The following is a 22,459-nucleotide window of genomic DNA, read 5'->3' as shown; positions in this document are numbered from 1 at the left end:
TTATAAATCATTTTTTCCTGATAAGAGAAGCTAAGAATACCAAATATTTACCACCTAGATTGTTAAATAATGAACCTACCTGCTAACTGATCAGAATAGACCAAAAATTAAAATCATTTCATTATTATATATGTAGCCATTTTTCTTCAGTTACTTTTCTGCAACTGCTCAAAAACATATTTGTACATCATTAAACATCTGCAGAAACATCAGAAATCTATTCCTTAAAGTTAAACATAAGAGAATTACTTCAATAAAAATGTTTTTAGAGGAAATAGTATTATTTCATATATGTTACACTTACGTTGTATATTACCATAAAATTTTTGTCTTCCTTTTTTTCTCCAAAATGCTGCTAAGGAAGAAAAGAAAAAAAAAATAGTTTTTCTTCATTGTCTGCTCTGATTTATTATCTCTTTGGGTAAAAATTGAATGGCATAAATTATTTAAAGAAATAAAATACATGAAAGTGCTTTTGATCTTTTTACACATAAACATTTAAACAAAGCCTTAAATGTAACAGTAAATAGAAAGAATTTAAATACCAATTTCTTATTCCAGAGCACATGGTCTTAACCACCAAAAATTGTTTGTATGTTTTTGTGTCTCTAAATGTTTTAATAAATGTCAAAGTTTGACCATTCTGTACTGTTTCTGTTATCTTCAGTTAAACTATAAACTGAAAATGATCATCACAACTCTTTTTCTTTATTATTTTATTTTATTATTATTTTTTAATTTTTTGAGACACAGTCACTCTGTCGCCCAGGCTGGAGTGCAGTGGTGCGATCTTGGCTCACTGCAAGCTCTGCCCCCCCGGGTTCACGCCATTCTCCTGCCTCAGCCTCCCAATCATCACAACTCTTGATCTTCCATTCAACTGGCATAGGAGTAAAACTTACAGTACCTACTTTTAATAATAAGGCATATGGGTTTATTGCACATTTCCTCTTTAAATTATACTACTATATAATAATAATCATACAAAACACAAGAGAGAAAGTTATATACAGCAAAAGTCTTTAGAGGACTAATTTTCAAAGTGCTTAGGAAAGAGCCCATGTTAAAATAATTACTTCAAATGCAAATAACAAATGATTAGATTTAATGTTCACTAGGGAAAGATTGCACACAAAAATGATACAGGTTGATTAAATTTTATCCACAAAAAAACACCTGTAAAGAAAATGTGATGATTAATTTATTGGGATAAAACACTAAGTTTATATAATATAGGAAAATTAATATGTTAATTTTTAAAGCATTAGCTCACATGAATAGACAGTGTACAAACTGTACTGGAGAAACTTTCTGTAAATAGGGGAGCAAGGTTTTATATGTGGTTATTCTTTAGTAAAACTGATTAACTACAATGGTTAGAGAACAACTCTTACTATAATTTTTTAAAAAATGTTTTATTTCTCTAGATTATTCTTATTATATAATCTTAATATTTATTGAGATATAACTGACATTTCATAAACTATACATATTAAAAATGTACAATCTGCCAATTTTCACTATTAAGTATATATCTGTAAAACCATAACTAGTCAAGATAATAAATATACTTATCACTTCCAAAATTTTACTCATGCCCCATTTTAATCCCTTCCTCTTACCCCTTACCCTCATTCCCAGATTGCCACTGATTTGTTTTCTGTCACTATAGATTAGTTTGCATTCTCTATTCTTTAATATATATGAGATAATATAATATATATTATATTTTTCTGGCTTCTCTTCCTCAGCATAATTATTTCTAGATTTGTGTACTTTGTTGCTGCTATCAGTAGCTCATTCCTTTTAACTGATAATATTTTTGCAATTTCTCACTATAAACAATTTGTTTAATTAGTCACTGTTGATGAGTGTTTGAGTTTTTTATAGTTTTGAGTTATTACACATACAGCTGCTATGGGCATTCACATCTTTGTGCTTTTATTTGGGGATGAAGGTAAATTCTGATGAGTGGAATGGCTAGATTATATGATTATATATATATATATGCTTAACTTTTAAAGAAATTGCCAAACTGTTATCCAAAGCAGTTGTAACAGTTTACATTCTCTGAAAAGTAAATGAGAGCTACAACTTGTTCAGCATGTGGTCTAGTCACTTGTTTTGCCTCTTTCTTCTTCACTTTTACTCTCCTCTTCTCCCCTGGAATGGTATAAAGAAATAAATGTTAAACAGGTCTGACAACATCACTTACGAACTATGATAATATGGACAAATCTCAGTTTCTTCATCCATTCAATGGAATTTATAATGACTACATAGAAAGGTTTTCTTTTCTCCACTAAATTGCCTTTTCACTTTGTTGAAATTGAATTGTCCATACATGTGTTGGTTTGTCTCTGTTCAATTAATTTCTTTGCCTACAGTTATTCAGTACCACACATCTTGATTACTGTATCTTTAGAAGTCTTGAAATCAGGTATTAATTGTCACACCTTAAGAAAGGGATTTTCTGACAATTAGCCTGTGTGAAGTTGAATTTCTGTGACTCTATCTTCATTTATTTTCTTATATAGAACTTTCCTCTGTCTTTGTTGCTGCCTTTGTCTTCCTCTATCAAATACAAATTCTTATAACATATTATATAACATATGTATTTGTATAATATGTACTATACAGCAAATTTATAAGCAAATGAATATAAAATAATTTTGTTTATTCATTTATTTGCATTCAATCTGCTTTCCTTCCTAGAATGTAATATCCTGAAATAGGGATATTTCAAAATCATAAATCTATGCATGCAAAGTGTTCATTGGTTCAGCCTAAAGAGGCAGGATACCTTGAAGCAGTGGTGAAGGGGGTGGTGGGGGCAGAGAGGTTAGTGCTTACAGGTCATAGGTGGATTCAAAGATTTTCTGAGTGGCAATAGGTTGAAAGAGATAAGCTTTGTCTAAAGACTTGAAGTCAGTAGAAAGAAATGCCTGAGCTAAGATAAGGGAGATTGTGGAGGCCAAGGTTTTTGTTATGTAAATGAAGTTTCCAGGAAGTAGCCTTCATAGAGAATAGACAGTAAATGTCTCTTTTTAGATCTTAAAAGTGTCAGACTCTCATTTAGTCTCTCCTAGATCTGGGAAAGACCTAGAAATGTAAGGTCTCGCTGAATTAATGGAAATTCTCTACAGATGCAAATTTCTCCCACAAGAGAAAACTTTGCAGAGTCATTTCAGAATATGTTAAAGTATATATTTTGGGGTAAAATATTTGTATTTCCCTCAGGGTGTGCTATCTGTCATGCAATGCTATAACAGAGTGAGGTTAAAATCTGGTATCTTATTTCCACAAAGACTCAATTTTGTCAGTCTTATAATCTCTATTTCAATGTTAATGCCTGTCAGTTGTGTCTGAACTTAAAAAAGGAGAGTGTATAACAAGCTGGAATTAGACTTTTTTCAGCTGCGGGGGTTTCAGTCGAATCTAATGGAAGATGAACCAAAATTGGTCAAATATAATGGAAGATGAACTGGAACAAACAAACAAAAAAACAGAAAAGAAAAAAAAGTGATAGCACAATTTACATATAGTTGAGATCTTGGAGTGTGAGGAAAAGTTGTAGAAAACTAACAATAATCCTTTATCTTAAGCTACCAAATCCCAAAACAAAACCCCAAACAAGCTCCTTACCTGGAGAATAGAGACTATGTTGACAACTTGCTCTCCACCTTCGCAGAAGTAGGAAACTCCCTGAAAATGAGTTCTGTGGCAGAATAAACCTCAGATCTCAGCCAAAATACTTGGGAGATTAAGGATCTCTGGAAGGGGATGCTACTAGTCCTCAGCAAGTCATCCCCTCAGTTAGAGTAATTAAGAGCTTCTGCTGGTACCAGCCCCAGTAGGAGGGTTGCTGCAGGCCAAGAGCCAAACTCCATTTAAAGAATCCCTCTGTGATTACAAAAATGTAAACCAAAAGTTGACTAAGGTATATCTGAATTTAAAGGTTTAATTTGACAAAGTTGAGGAGACATCTGGGAAAAAGAAGCACAAGTCCCAGTGGGATCTGCACCCTGTGTTTTTTTCAGACAGGATGTTGAGAACTTTAATATTTAAAGGGGAAAGAGTGAGCAGGATGGGAAGGAGAAAAGAAAAAGTAAAGGGAGACTGGGTAGGCAATGAGGTAAGTGGTTACATTCTTGTGAGACTCTGATTAGCACTCAGTGAATCCACATTTTACATATAGCAAGAAAGGAGTGAGAAGAAAGGTCAATTTGCATTCATCTTATGCCCATTAAATCTACATGTTACATAAGATGAAGTAAGCATGTGAAATTACAGTTATCTGTTTGAAAACAAAAGGAAGGTAATTTTTTTGTGTGTGACTCAGTTCCAAAACCTAACTTTCCCTTTGGCTTAGCGAATTTGGGGTCCTGGAGTTTTATTTTTCTTTCATACACTAAATAAGCATTTTTTGTTGTCCATTATAAAGATTTTATGAATGATGAAATCCAATGACACAACATCATAAAGGAAAGTAAATTTAGAGCATTTTCTTAATGACAAACTGTCTGAAGCATATTTATGACTCTATTGGGAAAACATATTTTCTTCATCAGGTAATGTATTCTAAATGCAAGGTTTTTCACAAGGTTAGTGTGCAGTTTAAATGAGATAATACAGGCATAAAGAAGTGCTCTTAGAATTATATGCACTTACCAGGAACTGTACTAGGCCTTATAGCTTAATCATTGTAATGACATTATCAAAGAAACACTATTATCATTTCTATGTATCTCAGATAAGGCAACTGAAATTTATAGAAGTTGAGAAATTTGCCCAGGGCTCTACAGCTAATGATAGGATTCAAAAAAAAAATCCACAGGTTTAACTACAGCTCTAGGTTACTGCCCAAATGTGTTGGTTTCCTTTCTACCTTGTCTGCTTTAAACAAAACTGCCTACATATTTAGCATTCAGTAAACTTCTCTTATAAGTTTTGCTTAAAAATAAGCAAATATAAGCCATATCTATGCTCTTCTGGTTATTTTTTGTAATTAATTTCTAAAGAATGTTTTTGTTATTTTTATATGTTTTTATGTCTTACTGCCTATACAGGAAGCAGGGATTTCCTCATGTATTTAAAAAAAAATACTGATAACTTTAGGTTCATTGTTGAAATATGTAAATTAAGTTTTCTAGAATTATTACATTTTATAATGCCTAAGTGTTATATGCAATCTTCCTTAGTTGCTTTTCATAATGGTCTATGAAAAGTGTTGACATGTAACTTTCTTCAGTACCGAAGACTGCTCTACGCATTCTTACGATAGTCTGAAATACTTCAAAGAATTCTCTCCTCAAAAAGGTGATAGTTCAAGACCAATCTTTCTACATAGACCAAAAAAGAATGCCAAAAATTATTTGGGAAGAAAACCGGAGGAATGTAATTTGTAAATGCAGCTTTCAAAGAAATATATGGCAATTACATATCCTAAATTCCACAAAATTGAAAAATATAATGCCCTCTCCTGATGCTACTTTTCTATTATTGGGATTGCTAGGTTTCTGATAACTTAATCGATTTTTTCATATAATAAAATTATAAGACAATTCTCTCATTTTTTCTTAGTAATTTGGACTACTTATTTCTGTTTTGATCAGACAATGTTAAAAAGATTGTGTTGACCACTAACTACATGTTTGGTGGGTATCTTTTAAATATTTGGACTATATTACCCTATTTAATTTAAGGCTCTGGCAATGCAACTACTCATTTTAGAAAACAATCTGCTTGTAAATGCAGGCAAAAATTGTTTTTTTCCTAGTCAGTTAGATGTCAGCCAAGGAAAATACAGAGTAAAATATTATAAATGCTTATCTTTGTGGGGCAATTACTTTGAAAATATGACGTTTGCCATTTGTTGATATTGCCAAAAAATTATATTCTAAACAGAAAATAGCCTCATTCATTATCAAACATCATCAGGAAAATCAATAGACATATAATCACATGGCACCATTCACTTGGGACATATGGTTTCAAGAGAAAGAACTTAAAACTCTATGCTAAACACTTAGACACATACTGACAAGTCTGGTGAGACAGTTAAGATTGAAAAATAACATGTCCCAGAGAGAAAACTTCTATAATATGAAACTGTTATGTGGCCCAGACTAGGGGGCCTGAGCTTGCAGGATGGAAGCATAGAGTAGTTCCTGGTAAAATGTGAAACTGCATTGGCGTCTCACACCAACAAACTCAGGTGTCTTGGATAATTTTCTGTGCAAAGAATGAGGAATGTACTAAAATTGAAAGATTAAAAGCTCCATGTTAGGTGCTCATTTCTCTGTTGGATGAAACTAAACCCATTCCCCATAAAGGCTAGATGTTACCAGTAAAAGAACTGTGTAAGCATTTGGCTTGAGTCTGGCTGTCTACCAGTATCATGAAGGACCTGGTCCCTTTCCATCCTTGTGCTCTGTTATGCTTGTTCCCTAAGTGTCTTCATACTTTTCTCCCCCGGGTCTCAAATTGTTTACAGAGATTTACAGTATCAGAACTGCAATCAGAGGCAGAAAACCAGAAGCCTGGCTGTAGAAGTAGAATTTAAAGGGTAGGAAAACTTTTCTGCTTATCAGAGAGAGAGGGTATTCTTTTCCAAAAGCCTTTCAGCCAACTTCCTTTCAAGTGTCCTTAAACAGAATTGTATCACATGGCTAGTCCTACCTGCCTAAGCAACTGGGAAGATAAATACGTGTTTTCCCACCCCTTACCCTGGAAGCAAGTAAAGAAATCACAGGTTTGGGAATTGTTTTGTCTAATTGGCCAGAATCACTGTCTACCACAGTTCTGTCACATGATGTCTCCTTAGCGCTGTAAGAGAAGAGTAAATGATTTGGCTGAGAAAGGTTGCTAGAGGCAAGAGGCAGACATAAAAGAGGAAAATCAAGAGAGGTTAAGGCTGGGGATGCCTATAATTCCAGCACTTTGGGAAGCTGAGGAGGGAAAATTTATTGAGCTCAGGAGTTCAAGACCAACCTGGGCAAAATGCTGACACGCCAATTTATTAGTCCGTTCTCACACTGCTATAAAGAAATACCTGAGACTGGGTAATTTATAAAGAAAAGATGTTTAATTGGCTCATGATTCCACAGGCTGTACAGGAAGCCATAGCAGCTTCTGCTTCTGGGGAGACCTCAGGGAGCTTTTACTCATAGCAGAAGGCAAAGTGGGAGCAGGTGCATCTCACTGTTAGAAGCAGGAAGAAGTGGGGGGAGGTGCTACACAGTTTTAAACAACCGGATCTCATGAGAACACTATCACTAGAATAGTACCAAGGGCATGGTGCTGACCCATTCATGAAGTATCCACTCCCATAATCCAATTACCTCCCACCAGGTTCTACCTACAACACTGGGGATTATAATTCAACATGAGATTTTCATGGGGATACAAATCCAAACCATGTCATCTGTCTCTAAAAAAAAAAATGTGAATATTATCCAGGCCTGGTGGTGCACACCTGTAGTCCCAGCTATTCAGGAAGCTGAGGTGGAAGAATTGATTGAGCCTTGAAGGTCGAGGCTGCAGTGAGCTGAGATTGTGCTACTGCACTCCAGCCTCAGTGACAGAATGAGACCTGTTTAAAAAAAAAAAAAAAGGAAGAGAGAGAGGTTATAATGAAACTTTATTGTGTATATATGTCACAGTTTCTTTATCCATTTGTCCTTTGGTAGACTCTTAGGTTGATTCCATATCTTGACTATTGTGAATAGTGCTGCAATAAACATGGAGTTAGATTTCTCTTAGACATACTTTTAAAAATTGACATAAAATTGTATGCCTTTGTCACATACAATTTTATGTCAATTTTTAAAGGTAAAAATGAAAAGCAAATCCATTTTTAAAAAGAGAAACTAAAGGCAGTGATAAAAGGAAATTAGAACAGGTCAAAGCCAGATCAATGCTGTCATAACATCTGAACAGAGAATCTGCCCTGAAGATCAGAATATCAGATAAAAGCAATTTGTTTTATTACATGTGAGTTCTTTCCATCACCGATATTCCCCCTACCCACCCCCCAAAAATTTAAATGACTCTGGGCTAATCTTTTGGTATATGGCAAAACAGTCTGTGCACAGAATTCTAAGCTGGTCCCAAAATAACCCATGGCATACCCTTATATATAATCCCCTCCCATAATTAAGTGCGGGTGAGACCTGTGAAAATGATGTGTTTCTCTCTTGTGATTAAGTTACATCGCAAAGGTGAAGAAATTTTGCAGATTCAATGAAGGTCTATATTAGTTAGCTTTTAGTTATTCAACCAGAGATTATTTTGCATTGGCTTGACCTAATCTGGGGAGTCCCTTAAAAGAGGCTGAAAGATTACTTTCCTGCAGGGTTCAAGGATGAAAGCAAACAGCCATGTTGTGAACTGCCTGTACAGAGGGGCAGCCTCTAGAGGCTGAGGGTCTCAGTCCTACGGCTGCAAGAAGCTGAATTCTACTAATAGGTCCCCCTGTGAGTGTGGGAGAGGATGCTGAGCCTTACATGACCCTACAATTCTGACCAACAGCTTAATTATAACTGTTCAAGATTTTGAGGAAATGATCCACCAAAGGTGTGCCTCAGCTCCTAATCCATAAGCAATTATTGAGAGACAGGAGTAGAGCCAGATGGCAGAATAGAAGGCTTTACTGCTTGTCACCCCCCAAGGATATCAATTTAACAACTATCTACACATAGAAAAAGCACTTTCAAATGAATCAGAAATCAGATCAGCACTCACATTACCTGGTTTTAACTTCATATGGCTGAAAGAGGCACTGAAGAGGTAGGAAAAATAGTCTTGAATCTCAATGTCACTCCTCCCCTGTTCCTTCCCAGCAGCAGTGGCAAGGTATGGAGAGCATTTCTGTGTACTAGAGGAGAGAGAGCACAATTGTGAGGCACTAAACTCAGTGTTGTCCTGTTATCACAGAAAAGAAAACTGAACCAAACTCAACTGATGCCCACCCATGGAGAGAGGATTTAAACCAGCACTGACCAGAGGAAGACCACTGATCCCAGTGGTCTGAACTTGAATTCCCACAAACCTCACCACAATGGGCTAAACTGTTCTGAGTTCCTGACATGGTTTGGCTGTGTCCCTACCCAAATCTCATCTTGAATTGTGACTCCCATAATCCCCATGTGTCATCAAAGGAATGCAGTGGGAGGTAATTGAACAATGGGGATGGATTTTCCCATGCTGTTCTTGTGATAGTGAATAAATCTTATGAGATCCAATAGTTTTGTAAAGGTCAGTTGCCCTGTAAATGCTCTCTTCCCTACCACTATGTAAGACATGCCTTGGCTCCTCCTTCACCTTCATGATTATTTTATTATTATTGAAAGGGGGAATTACATTACCTGACTTCAAATTATACTACAGAGGTGAGGCGTAGTAACCAAAACAACATGGTGCTGGCATAAAAACAGACACATGGACCAATGGAATGGGATACAGAACCCAGAAACAAATCCACACACCTAGAGTGAACTCATTTTCAACAAAGGTGTCAAGTACATACACTGGGGAAAAGTCAGTCTTCTTAATAAATGCTGCTGGGAAAATTGAATATCCATGTGCAAAAGAATGAAACTAAACCCCTATCTCTCTCCATATACAAAAATCAATTAAAATTGCAACTATAAAATCAAAAATCAAACTATAAAACTACTATAAAAATATTGGGGAAACTTTTCAGGATATCGGTCTAGGCAAAAATATCTTGAGTAATAACAAACACAAGCAAGCAAAGCAAAAATGGATAAACAGGACCACATCAAGTTATAAAGTTTCTATACAGCAAATGATACAATCAGGAAAGTGAAGCAACAACCCACAGAATGGAAGAGAATATATGCAAACTCTCCATATAACAAGGGATGAATAACTAGAAAACATAATGAGTTCAAACAACTGTACGGGAAAAAATCTAATAATCTGATTAACAAATGGGCAAAAAATCAGAATCAACATTTCTCGAAAGAATACATACAAATAGCAAATTGACATAGGAAAAGGTGCTCAACATCCCTGATCATCAGAAAAATGCAAATCAAAACTGGAATGATCATCTCGCCCTAGTTAAAATGGCTTATATCCAAAAAATAGACAATAACAAATACTGACAAAGATGTGGAGAAAAGGGATACTTTGTACACTGTTGGTTGAATGTAAGTTAGCACAGCCACTATGAAGAAGAGTTTGGAGATTCCTCAAAAAATTAAAAATAGAGCTACTGTATGATCCAGCAATCCCAGTGCTGAGTATATATCTAAAAGAAGGGAACACCATATATCAAACAGGTATCTGCACTATCTTTGTTGCTGCAGCACTGTTCACAACAGCCAAGATTTGGAAACAACCTAAGTGTCCATCAGCAGATGAATGGATAAAGAAAATGTGGTACATATTCACAGTGGAATATTTTTCAGCCATAAAACAGAATGAGATCCTGTCATTCACAACAACATGAATGGAACTGGAGATCATTATGTTAAGTGAAACAGGCCAGGCACAAAAAGACAAACATTATATGTTCTCACTTATTTGCAGTAACAAAAAGTTAAAATAATTGAACTCATGGAGATAGAGAATAGAAGGATGGTTACCAGAGGTTGGGAAAGGGAGTGGGGTCTGGAGGGAAGAGTGGGAATGGTCAATAGGTACAAAAGAAAATAGAAAGAGAGTGATTATAGTCAATAATAATTTAATTCTGCATTTAAAAATAACTAAAAGAGTATAATTGGATTGTTTGTAATGCAAAGGGTAAACTCTTGAGAGGCTGGACACCCCATTCTCCATGATGGAATTGCGTGCATTATATGATTGCATCCATTATCCTTTGCATACCTATATGAAAACATTTCATGTGCACCTACTGTATACCCACAAAAATTAAAATAAAAAAGAAACAATTATTGAGAGACAATAAGTGAGTGTTGTTTTAAAGTGCTAAATTTATGGTAATTTATAACACAAGAATAGAAAACTAATACCAGATTCTAAAATAATTTTACTTGTTTTTACCCAAACTAATGTGCCTACGCTTATTTAGGGTTATAAACTATCTTTCTCTTTTTATCTCTCTTTATAAAATATTTTCAGAGAAATATTTATTTAGTATTGTAATTAATCAATGTTCTTCCCTTCTTGTATGTACCCAGCAAATGGTGGGCAGTGCTCTTTTGTTTAATAAACAAAATAATCAGAGCTCTCACCTACCACTTCTATTTTAAATTGGTAGTTATAAAATAGATGCTGACACTCATTTCCTTTCGCATTGGGATCAACTTTTTAAATAATATTTTACTATTGTTAATTCTGTACAGCAGTGACTTATTGAAACAGCCAAATATAATATAATATGTAAATATATATGTAAGTATATAGTTATATAATTACTTCATAGTTATATTTCTTTAAAAGTTGGAGGGAGAAAAATTACCTTATATCTTTTTATTATTTTCTTACATATTGTCCTTTTTAATATAAAATAGAAATTCTAGAGAAATTATAGGAAGAAGGTAAAACTCATTTATCTTGTTCAGAGGTATTAATCAGTTTGCTATTTACTTAGATGATTGATCAGATGAATTGCAAATCAGACAAAATACCATCCTCTTCTCACACATTTGAATAGAATCCAATTTATTTAGCACAACCTCAGTACCAGGGAAATTTACTGTTAAATAACTATTAACTTGTTGGAAAGACCTTGGATTTTTAGAGCCAATCTTCTGACTAAATTCCTTAGCTAGTCTTGGCTCTGACATGCTTCCAACTTGGAAATAACTAGAGATTGTTACCTTTATAAAGAACGTAAAGGATGAGTAGCTCCACTTGCTCCAGGCACTCAAAGATTTCTTAGAACAGAAACGGAAGATTTTTTATTCTGATTTCTTTGAGATTTTTTTCAGATTTATAAAACTGTGATAAAAACTGGGTGGGTTACTATGATTCAGCTGATGTGTGGTCTTTGAGTGGAACTCTAGATAACCCTGATGAAAATGGAAAAACCAAAAGGTGGATTACGTTTAAACAGAACCCAACAGTAATCAGCATTACTTAAGGAAAAGGTTTACACACACACAAAAACATACTCATAACATACCTGTGGACTTTTGACTTTCTAAGTCTCTTTTGAATTTTCTGATGTATTCCCACACTTGCAGCATTCAGCTTCATGTTGTTTTGTTTTTTCAAGTGGAATTGAAAAATTTTTCCATTTCAATTGTTGGTTGCCATTACACAGAAAAAAATAATTTTTGTATATTGACCTTGTGTATTCTGACCTTGCTGAATTCAATTAGCAGTTCTATGTTTCTTTTTTAGATTCATTGAAATTTTTTCATGAATAATGAAAATGTCATTTAAGAATAGAGACAGTTAATTTTTGCTTTTTAATATTTATGTCATTTATTATTTTTTCTTGTCCTATTACCCAAGCAAGGTTCTCCAGTGAAATTTAAATGAAGATCAGAATACCAAACATTTTTGCATTGTTCACAATGTTAGTGAAAGGGATTAATATTTCACCATTAAACATGATTAGTTACAGCATTTTCCTAGATGCCACTTATCTGGCTGAGGTTCTTCCCTTCTATTTCATGTTTTCTGAGATTCTTCTTAATGAATAATTGCTGTTTTTCTTTTCAAATTTATTTTATATAACTATTGAGATGGTTATTTAATTTTCATCATTTTTTATTTATCTAAAATATTTAATTGATTTCGAAATCTTAAACTAACCTCAAATTCCTGAGAAAAATTTTACTTATTTTGAGGGATTTCTTTTACAATGATGCATTTAATTTGTTTATGGTTTAGAATATTTTGCATTCTTAATGATGTTTGCCTCCGGACTTTGGGTCTGCAGCTTTTTTGAAATGCTTTGTTAGGTTTTGTCAATGGCTTATGTTAGCCTCTTAAAGCTAGTTAAAGTGAGTTGTTTTCTGTTCTCTTTTCAGAATTACTTTGTTTAAGGTTGGTATTATTTCTGCTATTCATAAATGATAAAATTTACTATTAAAACTATTTGGTCTAGGAGATTCCTATGTGGAAAATTTTTTATTGTAAGATCAATTGCTTTAATAGATACAGAGGTATTGAGACTTTTATTTCATCTTGAGAATATTATTTCATTAGAACTTCTGTACTTCTAATTGGTTACATTTGTAGTAACATTATAAAATCTACAGTGATATCCTCATTTTATTACCCATATTGGTAAATTTTGTCTTACCCCTTCATTTATTGACTAGTAAAGAGAAACAAGTTTTGTCTTTGCCAACTTTCTGTATTGCTTGTTTCTATTTTTTAATAATTTGTCTTCTTATCTTTATTATATTTTTCCTTCTAATTACTTGGAGATTAGCTTTTAATGTTTATATCGTTTATTTCTTTGATTCTAATATAACCATACAAAATTGTCCATTCTCTTCCAAACACTGCTTTAGCTCTGTCCCAAAAAGTTTGAAATCCATCTACATTTGTCTGTCTTGGTGAACATTTCATATGCACCTGAAAAAAAAAGTGTGTAAACTGCCATTTTGAATGTCGTGTTCTATAAATCACAATTAAATTAATGTAGTTGGTAATATCATTAATTTCTCTTATATACTTACTAATATTTTGTCCAGTAATTCTAGTGTGTTAGACAATTGTAACTATATTTGCCTATTTTCCCTTTAGTCAGATGAGACAGGAGCTGAAGTCAGAGAGAATTAAAGCATGTTCTCAACTCACTCTCACTGGAGGAAGACACATAGAAAGCTTAAGAATGCAGGCAGAATTCAGGAGCAAAACCAGCTTTCACCTGACAGCTAACAAGGAAATGTGGACATCTGCCCTACAATCATAAGGAATTAAATATGGTCAACTACTTGAATGAGCTTGAAAGTTGACTCTTGCCCTCAGCCTCCGGTAAAGATTGTAGTCCTTGTAAAACCTTGATTTTAATATTTTTAGATTGTAAGCAGTAGATCCAGTTGAGTCCACTCAGACTTCTGGCCTACAGAAAGTGTGAGATAATACGTTTCTGTTGTTTTAAGCCAGTAGGTTTACAGCAATTTGTTATAGCAATGTTGAAAAACTAATAAAGATTTTGATGTGGAGAAATTTTAAAAATTTGAAAATTAAGATAATGAAGTAAATTAATGCAAAAACAAAAATACCTATTCTACTTGGGGTCTTGGAATGAACAGAGGAAAAGAAATACTTTAACAAGCTATTACATTATAAAAACGATAAGACCAAATAGAATATAATATTTTGAAATGCGTACAAGACCAAATTAATAAATCAAGACCAAATCAATAAACTCAAAGAAAATGAAATTTTATCTCCATTAAAATCTTATAACTACTAGTTTAAATAATGCATTCACTGCTTTGAGTTAAACCTTTAATGATATGGCAACTGATGAGAATTACATACTGCATTACATTAGAGTATCTTTGAGATTGCATCTCCTAACATGTAGATGTCAGGAGGCTCTTACTTGTTTAACAGATTATGTTTTGGGCATAGAAAAACCAAAAGGCTCTCTCCAGAACACAACTTGTACTTATTTTCATTTTTTTTACATATTCAGGCTTTGTCCTAGAGTATTATCCTTTTACAGGGAATAGTTCATTATCACTTCAATATTACGTTTCCTAATCTAAATACTGGGAGAGACTAGGTACTACCTGGAAGAAAATTTCTACATGACACAGGAACCCTACATTTATGCTTAATTGAACTAAATTAAAGTTATTTTCAATTAATTAGTTCTTAGTATGAATGAATATTCTACCATTATGCCAACAGGCAGAACAATTTTGCAGCGGTGCTTTGGGAAAATTAAGAGTGAAGAAAATGGCATTTCTTCTTGCCAGAGGTTGTTTCCATTAAAAATGACTCACTTTTAGTTTTAAATTGGTTTCATTTATTGAAACATGACTTATTCTTTTTAAAATCAAACAGACTTCTAGAATAACTCCCTTGATAGGCAGAATAGCTAAAGAGCTATGAAAATGGGTGCTGGAGCCAGACTGTACAGGTTTGAATCCTAACTATATAATTATCTGTGTAACAATGGGCTATTCACCTCCTCTTGCTTGTTTCCTCTTATACAAAATGGAGACAATAGTAGCATCTACTTTACAGAGTTGCTGTGAGGATTAAATGAAATAACAGAACATGTAAAGTTAACATAGCATGCTTTCATTAAAATTAATTATTACAATCATTCTTTCAGAAAATTTCCTTTTTTATTTGAATCATCCATCTAAAAACTTATGGTATAGTCTCATCCAACCCCTTTCAAAAGCTACATTTCATAATTATCACTAATCCTTCAAGTGGCCCGTGCAAGCTGATGAAACTCATTAATCTCTAAACAGAACTAGTTCATTGTACTTTCTTGCCTTTATAAATGCCTTTGACTCTATTTTCAATTTCCTTCTTTTCTCCACCTACCTGTGTTCTATTCTTATTAGTCTTAAGTTTAAAAAAAAATCTACTTTTCATGAAAACCTTTCCTAATTCTCTCTCTCTAACCCAGGTCCTCTCAACATGTGAATTTTATATAGTTACATCAGTTTTTTTCCCTTTTAATTAAATTTTATATTCTTGAAAGAACAGATTTATTTATGTTACTTTACCACATCGTCTTAGGCAGTGCTTCCCAACCTTTTGGCACCAGGGACCTCTTTTGTGGAAGACAATTTTTCCAGGGACAGGGGTGGTGGGGGGATGGCTTTAGGATGAAACTGTTCCACCTCAGATCATCAGGCATTAGTTAGATTCTCATAAGAAGCCTGCAACCCAGACCCCTTGCAGCATAGTTCACTATAGGGATTGTAGTTTTATGAGAATCTAATGTCACTGCTGATGTGAGAGGAGGCAGATCTCAGACAGCAATGCTTGCTTGCCCCCTGCTGCTCACCTCCTGCTATCCCAGCCAGCTCCTAACAGGTCATGGATCAGTACCCCCTGTTGTTCTGTGGTTGGGAATGCCTGCTTTTAGGTATTTCTTACAGGTGCTAAATTAATAAAAATACATGGTAGAAACTTTCTGATTTCTTATATAAAATGCCTTAGCATTATATATATGGAAAATGCTATCCACAATGTTCATATATTCTTTGTTGATACCACAATTGCCTTTTGAAATGTCATATTCTCATTAACATCTCTAAACACTTTCCTCTAGTAATAGTGAAAACAAATCATTGAATGTTGGAAAGTGCACAAAATATTATATATTTTATTTTTAGGCAAGATTAGAAGTGCCAAAAAGGCTGTTTCTCCTAAACATCTGGTTGTTTGTGGTCCAGAGTCCATCTCAGAACTATAAGATGAACATTATTTTCATCACTTTCAGGCCTATTTACTCTATCAACCATCAGTTTATACTCTACAATTTAATGGATATCCCACTAGCAATTAAAATAAATAAAACATGGCTTAGTTAACTGCTTATATTGGGTCTCATATGTCCTTCACATTGCTAGAAAGCATCATTTGCATTTTAGGAAGCTTCTCTTTTATAAATTGCCCCCCTTGGGTAAAGTCTGAATGGCTTTTCAGTTGATACCTTATTCTCCTAATACCTCATTCCTATTGTTAATGAAGTTGAATGTCTAATCTCAGAATTATTTTTAACATAGTCAACGTTGCATCAAAAAATGTTTATAAGAGCAATGGAGGATAAAGTGCCTGCACTCCCAAGTAGAAAACTGTCTCTATTTTATCTATCAGTTTAGCTCCAGAAAATAAGTTAATTGGAAATTGTAAAATCTGTTGTGCGATAAGGTCATCAGCTTTACCTTGTTAATTTAATGACTATAAAATTATAGCTGTGTTAAAATGTTTTATTTACTCATGTCCAATAAAGGCAGACATTTAAAATAATTGAAATGATTGGGCATATTACATTAAAGGTTTTGGGGAGTTTGACATTCCTCAGCAAATTATTATAGCATATGGTCCGGGTCCTTGTGTCCATATATACATCATATTCAAGTGCACATATTTTTAACCACCTATTATCTGCTGAATGTATGCCAGGGACTGAAAAAACAAAAGAAAATTACGTATTTTTCAGAAACTTCTTGTCTAGAAGGGAGGTAAATGAGTGTAAGTATGTGCTATGATAATGGTTAAGGTCTGGTTAAAACAGGAAGAACATAGCCTAGTCAGAAAGATAAGGAAATATTTCTCAGGGATGAGCTAAGTTTAGAAGTAAAATTTCCAAGGCTACATTCATGGACATATTTCTGTTCTCTTCATAAGGTCTCTAAATTCCCCAAGTCAATGATTATATGAATTGTGCTCAACAACGGTTTACTCAATATGCCTTTGCTATACCTCCTTTAGTCACAACAGTGCTTAGGGGATCAAGAGGACTAATTAGACTCTGAATCTCATAAAGTGTTATGGTGGTAAATTTGCTTTATGAAAAAATACCTCCACATTAATTTTATTCATAAGTGCTTGCCTGTAATTATATGTATCTCATCCTTCTTAATTTCTATTTGTATTGTTAATATACAAAGATATACTAGTGCAATGGTACAATAGTGTAACAGTACAATTAGTGCCATGTACAATATACAAATAAAATATATAGATTGGTGTCTGCTTATTGTATTATTTTAACTCAAAATGATATTAACTAAAAAAGATAACACCAGTTTAAAGTATAAAAACAATTCTCAAACCACTTCAAATTTCTTTTGCTAATAATATGTAAATTTCCTAAAGGTTCTTCAGTTTCCAGGATTCAAAATAATGTAATAATAAATACACTATCACATACCTAAATTGTGCTAGAAAAGTACTATGGTCCAGGCACTGTACTATGAGCTCTACTAAGAAATCATTTCTCCCCTACAATTCTATGAAGCATATGGTATTATTAGGCCATATTTAGAGATGAAAAAGTTGAGTCCTAACTTGTTTAATATTAACCAGCTTTTAAGTGGCTCAGCTTTGAGATGAAGCTCTTAACAGGCTTCACAGCCTGGCCTCTTAACAAAAATCTTAAATTGGCCAGTTTTCTGTAAGAGATGTGAGATACATTCACTCTTAACCATTTCCTTTTCTGTCCTGTGGCTGTAAGATTAAGGTATTCTATCAATGAAAAGCATTTAAATAAGAATACTGAAATGGATGATTATGTAGGTAAGTCTCTGTAGCCTTCAGAAACATGTAACTCTTTGTGAGGATTCCTAGTATAAGTTGAAAAAGTAGAGATAAGATAGAAACCTAAAAGCCTCCTCTATTTTGCAAAATCCATTCCAATTTTATTTTTACATAGTTGCCAATATGTAAATTTAGAAATTTGAAACATCAAATATTACAACATAGCCTTTTACAGAATGAATGAATAATGAAATAATAAATCAGTGAGACCTAACACAAAAGTTCACTGCTCTCCAATCCTTCTACTTGCTTTATTTTGTTAGATCTTTCTCTAGGCAGTGCCACAGACATCTGGCTTCCTACAGTTCTTTACCTATTCTTTGTTGTACCACATTCTCTGACATTTTCCCAATCACCTTCCCATTTTTGGACTTATATTTTCCTTTATTTCTGCACTACTTCTGTAGTTTGTATCTTTGACTCTTTCCTGGCCTGAAATTGCACTCCTAGTCCAATTATGCTGCTTTCCACCTCCCTGGACCAGCCAGTGTCATAGACTGTCTTACTTATAATCATTTCCCTTCAGTAAAATCTTTATTAATAGAAACAAGACAAATTCAAAATGACACATTTAGTATAGCAGAATATAAGAAACAAAAGTAAAGAAAATCAGAAACGCAATGATCGTTTCACAGTCATCAATTTATTTCCCAAGCTTGATTTTATTTACAGTGGCTTTCATCTACATTTTTCTTCACACATAGTCATCAACCTAAAATTTGAAGTCAAAAATCCAACCAATGTGAAATTTTATTCCCCAAAATTATATTTTTAAATGTTTCATAAGATCTAGTATTCAATACTTTTTGAGTATGATATCTATTTTTTTATTATTTTTCCCTTGAAATGAAAAAGAACGTATAAAGAAACAATTTTTTTAGCTGATGTGATTGGATGAGAAAGTGTTGGGAACAAGCCCCCCAAAATCTGGCCATAAACTGGCCCCAAAACTGGCCATAAACAAAATCTCTGCAGCTCTGTGACATGTTTATAATGGCCATAACACCCAGGCTGGAAGGCGGTGGGCTTACCAGAATGAGGGCAAGGAACACCTGGCCCGCCCAGGGTGGAAAACTGCTTAAAGGCATTCTTAAGCCACAAACAATAGCATGAGCGATCTGTGCCTTAAGGACATGCTCCTGCTGCAGTTAACTAGCCCAACCTATTCCTTTAATTTGGCCCATCCCTTCGTTTCCCATAAGGGATACTTTTAGTTAATTTAATATCTATAGAAACAATGCTAATGACTGGCTTGCTGTTAATAAATACGTGGGTAAATCTCTGTTCAGGACTCTCAATTCTGAAGGCTGTGAGACCCCTGATTTCCCACTTCACACCTCTATATTTCTGTGTGTGTGTCTTTAATTCCTCTAGCGCCACTGGGTTAGGGTCTCCCTGACCGAGCTGGTCTTGGCAAGAAAGTCTTTGTCTTTCTTTATGCATGAAGTCCAGGTTACAAATGGAGACACTGTTAGCTGACATTCTGAATGTGGAAGTATCATGGCCACTTCTCTGCACCTTTCTTACTATTCTAAGGAATGTTTTTAAAAAAGGTAAAGTATTTGTAAATTATTGATGACAAACTTTGCTCTTGTAACCAGAGAAAACATCCCATCACTTCTAGGGAAGGGATATTCCTGCTCCCATTCACCATTCTCAACAATAACCAGAGCCAAAACAAGTGGTGACTAGATGACGTTAAATTACTTCTGGATGACAGAAGACAGAGCCCAGCCCCACTTCACACACTTCTGTTGCCATGGTTTTCAAATGAGATGCTTCTGTGGTCAAACCAGACTGTAACTGTTCTATTCATCACCATTTAACTGCAAGAGCTGCTGAGCACATCTATGATCTCTCTTGCTCATGACAGCAGGCAGAATGAACATAAATGGTTAGAAAACACCACCTGCTCAATGCTTAATGCAGGAGGAAAAAGCAGCTGTGCCATTTGTGATGGAAAACACATTAGCTTAAGCTCAGCATGCCATTTATATAACCAACCATAAAAACTCAGAGTTACTGGGGGTGTAGGATAAAATATTGAGTGACAGATACCTGTTTTCCATTTGAGAATTTGTGTCTGAAGATTGTCAAGCACAGAGTGTGACTTATAGGACACTAAGACTCTCTTTGACTTTCTAGATCACAATACTTGCTGCTTGGAATATTAAAATCAGAGTTCTTGTGAAAGCAAAAAGTCATCTATCAAGTGTATCAGAAGGATCGAATGGTAGGCTATAGAGCACTGAGTTTTAGCCACAGTTACCCTGCTGTAAAGAGTGGGGACAAATTTTGTTTTTAGTGTTTATTGATTCCAAAGCATGTAATCAAGAAAATCGTCACTTATCTTTACAAATAGGTAAGAGAGGGAATTCCTCCCTCAATTTTCTTGCAAACACAATTCACTGGAGCTACTGAACTTTGAAGACAGAAATTAACCAGTAAAACAAAACAAAAGTTGTTTCTTCCTTTCAACGAGGGGCATGAGTCTTTTTATTTACTTATTTTTATTTATTTATTTTTTTGAGACGGAGTCTCACTCTGTCGCCTAGGCTAGAGTGCAGTGGCGCCATCTCGGCTCACTGCAAGCTCCACCTTCTGGGTTCACGCCATTCTCCTGCCTCAGCCTCACGAGTAGCTGGGACTACAGGCACCCGCCACCAAGCCCGGCTAATTTTTTATGTATTTTTAGTAGAGACAGGGTTTCACCGTGTTAGCCAGGATCGTCTTGATCTCCTGACCTTGTGGTCTGCCCGCCTCAGCCTCCCAAAGTGCTGGGATTACAGGCGTGAGCCACCACGCCCAGCCTGAGTCTTTTTATTCTTATTTTTTGGAACAGCTTTTCTTTTACTTACTTCATAATCTGTATTCCAGATTTCGCCTTCAGTCAGTCGAGTAATACATAATGTGTTAAAGTTATATTTGACTACCAGTGATTGGTTTTATTTAAAAAAATGATTTTGAATATAGTACTGTGTATATACACTCTCAATTTAAAGACAAAAGAATGTACGCAGTTATTGAATTATGGTTATTGTTTTTAGCTCGTATAGGTTAGCCAATCTAAAACTACTTTCTTTAAATTTCAAAGTTGAGCAAGTGAGAAATTATTATGAGAATAATTGGAGCCAGATTTTAAACAGTTGAGAAGGTAGTTATATATCTACATGAAAAAGAGAAAAGAAAAATCTGGAAGGAATTCTACCATGTAAATCTAATAAAAGTTGTGTATCAAAATCCATATGGTGATGGAATATCATTAGTTAAAATTATAACCATGAATTCGTACTATAATTAATTAACTAAAAAATACAGAATGCTCTTGCTCATAGTAGAATGCCAGCTAATAAACATAAAAGGAATAATGGACTTAGAAAATACTATTTTGCCATCATATTAAAAATAGATTCATGAAAAAAATCAATAATGCTAAACCTAGAGGATTACAGTTTGATAAATTGAAGTAAAATATCTCTCCCCATATTACTTATTAATTACAAATTAAAAATGGTAACTATACAATGAAGAAGCTGGGAGCTGACCATTTTAACCAATTAATCGAAGTTCCCATCATCAGTAATGAAACCAACAATGTTTACCTCTTGTTTAGAAATGTGAAATCAGTAACTGAGAAAACTTACTACAGAAAAAGGAAATATTCATGATAAATAGTGGTTTTCAAATGTTATTCCTTTTTACAAATATTAAAAATTAACACAAATAAACTTAAGTGAATAAAAAAAGAATTAAAAAAGAATTAGACCAAACAAAATAAATCTATCTGTATCTTTGAGTGTGTTATAGAGCTTACAGAAAACATTTAAATAGACAACAGACTGATGCCATCACTTTCATTGCCTAAAGATACTGGGAAAAGACATTAGAATCATCTTTAACATAAATGCTGAAAATACATGCATGTAATTGTATTTAGAGTGAGAATGCCTAAGTACCCTACAGTTCTGGAAAAGTAATTAAGCAGAAGACATTATTTTTATAGCCTGAGCTCATTTTAAGTGTTAATAGTGAAAATCAGTTGAATTTTTTTTATTTCAGCATCAGGCATCCTTTTCTTTTCCTTTATTTTTCTATTTTTATTTTTATTTTTGAAACAGGGTCTCACTCTGTTATCCAGGCTGGACTGCAGTGGCCCAGTCATAGCTGACTGCAACCTCGAAATCCTGTGCTGAATATATTCTCCCACCTCAGCCTCCCAAGTAGCTAGGATAGCTAAGACCACAGGTGTGAAACACCACAC

General features: G+C 34.2%; 1 long non-coding RNA gene across 1 annotated transcript in view; it reads right to left on the bottom strand.

Annotated features, from left to right (window-relative positions):
* Nucleotides 1–1,920: 1,920 nt before the first annotated feature.
* Nucleotides 1,921–22,459, bottom strand: part of LOC112135227 (uncharacterized) — a 120,774-nt gene continuing 100,235 nt past the window's right edge. The window contains exons 2-4 of the long non-coding RNA XR_002916521.3: nucleotides 8,751–8,878; nucleotides 7,478–7,594; nucleotides 1,921–2,163 (exon numbers count right to left, since the gene is read on the bottom strand). This is a non-coding gene — a long non-coding RNA (uncharacterized LOC112135227). The remainder of the gene's footprint in view (nucleotides 2,164–7,477; nucleotides 7,595–8,750; nucleotides 8,879–22,459) is intronic.

The sequence above is a fragment of the Pongo abelii genome, chromosome 8, assembly GCF_028885655.2.
Source record: "Pongo abelii isolate AG06213 chromosome 8, NHGRI_mPonAbe1-v2.0_pri, whole genome shotgun sequence".
Classification (NCBI taxonomy): domain Eukaryota; kingdom Metazoa; phylum Chordata; class Mammalia; order Primates; family Hominidae; genus Pongo; species Pongo abelii.
The sequence above is the reverse complement of the archived record's forward strand: the minus strand, read 5'-3'. Positions and strand labels throughout refer to the sequence as shown.